Source organism: Suncus etruscus, chromosome 10 (assembly GCF_024139225.1).
Source record: "Suncus etruscus isolate mSunEtr1 chromosome 10, mSunEtr1.pri.cur, whole genome shotgun sequence".
NCBI classification, from domain to species: domain Eukaryota; kingdom Metazoa; phylum Chordata; class Mammalia; order Eulipotyphla; family Soricidae; genus Suncus; species Suncus etruscus.
The window spans coordinates 15,902,469-15,906,485 of record NC_064857.1 but is presented as its reverse complement, the minus strand read 5'-3'; positions in this window follow the sequence as shown (position 1 = coordinate 15,906,485).

Below are 4,017 nucleotides of genomic sequence, written 5' to 3'. Positions count from 1 at the left end.
GCATGCCACTCATTGGAATCAGACATAACCCAACTTTAGGGTCAATAGGCATTTACCAAAGTTATGGCTTAATGTTTATAGAATCAGAGCACATATTCTGACTTACGTTGGTGGCTATGTTGGAATCTTGTAGGGTCAAAACTCCTTGCATAAAGATGTATGAACCATTTACCCAAGTCACCATCTTTTTCCATTATCAACACAAAAGCTCTGGCAACCTAATCCCTTTCTTCATTCAAATTTGCTTGCCACTACTCAAAAATAGGGAAAATATTTTAGAAGTAGACTAATCAGGTTCAAATTTTATTCAACTATTTCTCTAAGAGTCTTTGGTAAATATTCACTTTCTGAACATTCATAGCGCATGTAAAGAGGACATTTATTTGAGATGTAGTTCCAGTCACTAATGTTCTCCACAGCATGTATTGAGAATATATTATTTACTCTGTCTCTTTATTCCCACAAAAGTATCTTGATAGAAACAATTCTTTGAAGTCTGACTGCTCCCATCATCATTTTCCTAAATAGTATTCTTTAATCACATACCCAGGGATGTTCAAAGAGCAGTATTTTAATAAATAAGTCAGGTTTTATAATTGACTCATTTGTAGGAATACTAATTTTAAGAAGTTAAACCTGTACTTTAAGTTCAATTTTTTTCTCAAAACCTTTGGTATAATAATACAAACTGGGAATACCCAATGGGAATCATGGCATGTTCCATTTCCGTGATTTATTTAAAGGTTTTTCCCACGGGAAATTTTGACTTAGTATGTTGCTTTCATTATACAGATGAGGAAAAACAGCATATAAGCCTGTATAGTTTTTTGGTAGCAAAGTTTAGCATGAGGCTCTTCTGTATTCTAGGCCAAAGTTATGTCAGCTATATCATGTGTATTTAGAGTAAATAATTTTTGAAATTGTAGTTTTATGAGTGATGTTAGTGTTTCTTTAGACTATCTTAGCAAGTTAAATCCTAGAGTTATGATGGAGAAATAAATTCTTAATTTAATCCTTAAGCAATCATTTAAAGTTACTCGTTTTTACTTTAGGTCATGAGAAAGAGAATAGAAGACATAAAGATGATAAATTCTGGACAAGAGAGATATTACATGCTGTTATGTGTGTTTGCTTTATATATGGCTGATCCTGGCTTGATTCTCACTACCACTTACTATCCTCTAAACACTGCTGGTTGTGGACCCAACTTCTCCCCACAAAATTGTGACTTTTTCTCTATGGAACCCAAAAGGCCCTGCTGTAGTTTAAAAAGTATCAAAATATGTATGTGTGTACATTCAATGTGTGGTTGTAAATTTTTTGGGGGGATCACACCCGGCAGTGCTCAGGGGTTACTCCTGGCTCTAGGCTCAGAAATTGCCCCTGGTAGGCACAGGGGACCATACGGGATGCCGGGATCCGAACCACCATCTGTGCTATCTCTCCGGCCCCTTGGTTGTAAATTTTTATAACTTTTATTGTCATTATGATATGGTTTAATTCTAAGGAACAAAAAGGAGACAAAATGTGTTAGATAATTAGTGTGACTTGGGTGTAGGCACCTGAGATCAAGTTTTACTACTGATTAGTGACTTGAACTAGTCAGGTTACCTCAGAGCTCAGAGGCCTCAAGGCATTCTGTTGAGAAAGATTCAAGTATGAAAGAACAAAGACCTCACCCTCTCCTAAAAGAGAGGTCAGTACCTCTAGCTCAATAAAAGAAAACCTGCCATGTTTGCCCCAAGATTTGTCACTATTCCTCTTTATATAAAAAGTAATAAAGTTTATAATAAAATGGTTGGCATATATACATGATAGACTATTACTCAGCTATGAAAAAAGATAAAATCTTGTAGTATGTTGCAACTTAGAACTGTTGTATGTCATTCTAAGTAAAGTAAGTCAGAAGGAAAAGATAAATATCAGATAATCTTTTTCTTAGAGTATAAAGAAATAAAACAAGTGATTAGATACTCCTCAATTAAAACAAACAGATATTGCCAACACAGTGAACTGACTGAAAAGTAGGTAGGGAGGAAGATAGCAGTACAAAGTTATTGACTCTTCTGAGGATAGTGCATTAGATAACCAAGTATTAAACAACAGTAATCATACTAGTATGTACCATGATACCTCAATACAAATAACAGATTACAAGAAACAAACAAACAAACAAATGGTGAATTGGAGATAGTCCCTTGATTAAGGCCTTTTATAGGGTCAACCTCAGTTCTATCGCTGACACTCACATATGGTTAGTTTCCTGAGCCCTGATAAGAGTAAGCTTTGACCACAGAGCAAGGAGTAAGCCCTGGACTCTGCTGGATACATTTTAAAAGATTATATATATATATATATATATATATATATCTCAAACAGAAACAAAAAAAATATAAAACATCTTTCACACGGAAAAAACGATTGTGAATTTACTCTGAGTATATGTCAAGGAGAACTCGTTAATAGAGCTGGACCAGAATGTGACTTGGGAAATGCATGCTTTGTACTTGTGGAAGACCTGAGTTCAATCCTAGTTCCATGAAGGAAAGAAAAGGGGAAGAGAGAAGAAAAAAATATTTAACAAACATTTGTTGAGGAGCAACAATAGATAATACAAGAGCAAGGTACCGTTACTTGTTTAGCATGTGCCTGACACAGATTTGAGCCCCAACATCACATATCTTTCCCTATCCACACCAGAATATATCTCTGAGCACAGAGCCAGAATTATGCCCTGAGAACCTCTGTGTGTGGCCTATAAAAATCAAAGTTTAACTGAACTGAGTTTATTTTGTGTCCAATTATAATTTATAGCCCCACTTGTTTTCAAGTAAAATATTAGAGAACTATGATTTTATATTATATCATAGAATAAAAATGCTGTTTCTATTTTATATAGTTAGTTGTTTTGTTTAGGTATTTTGTGATAGTATCTGTTTATTATGATAAATATGATATTTATTCTCATATGATCTATGCAAAATAATATCAATCAAAATGCAAAGGATAATAAAATGAAAAATTCAGTTTGGAAAATAAAACACCTTTTTATTGTAGTAAATGATGTAAGGTGAGTCATTTTTCATATCGCAATAACATTCATAGGGACACCATAAATGACATTCTTTCCTGTGTTTAGAAGCCAGTCCTACTTTAGAAAAGTAGAAAGTTCCAAGATATACTTCTGTTAAAGGAAATTATTTCAAGATTAGGACCTATTCTGAGAGTTCTTTGTGGTAGCTCTGTCTTTCTTGATTGTGTAGAGGTTTTATTACTTCGGACGATGTATAGATAATGTAACTATTAAGGTGATAAGATTTTATAACATGCAATAAATCTAGACAGAATACAGTTGTAGTTCTAGGAACTAGTGTTTCTGCTTTAAATAATAATAAAAAATAATACCATTAAAGTTTATGCAACAGAATTCACTAAGCTCTGTTTTTGAGGCTTCTTTCAAAACATCATGTTTGCAACCATGGTGCTCAAATAAAATATATTAAAAAAAAACACAAATGTCAATGACACAAGAAAAATAACACAACAAGAGTTCTCTGTCCTTCATCAGGCTGCCTGGGTCAACAGGTAATCTCTGTTATGAGTTTTAGTCTGGCAGCTTTTATTATGCAATTGTCTCTACATATCCCCTAACCTTAGTGAAATCATACCAAGCAGTGGTAAATCAGATGTAAATTCCTGATCTTTTGCCCAATATTTCTCAACAAAAATCTTTTCATTCTGACTCAGGTTTACCTTATGAGGCTTTGGACATCTCCAACAATTTTGGAAAGAATCTGCTTACTTGCTACTTGTACAGAATTCTTGTCACAGAGATAACCTCGTAGGATAAAAAGAACAATTTAGATTTTGAGATACAATTAAAAGCAACAGTATGAGGCTGAATTGCTCTCAAACTCTCCATAATATCTTAGAAGAGTTACTAAATTTATAAGTAGAGGAGGCATTTAATATCATCAAAGATAGATTAGCCATAAAGTTAGAATTCTTATAAGTTAA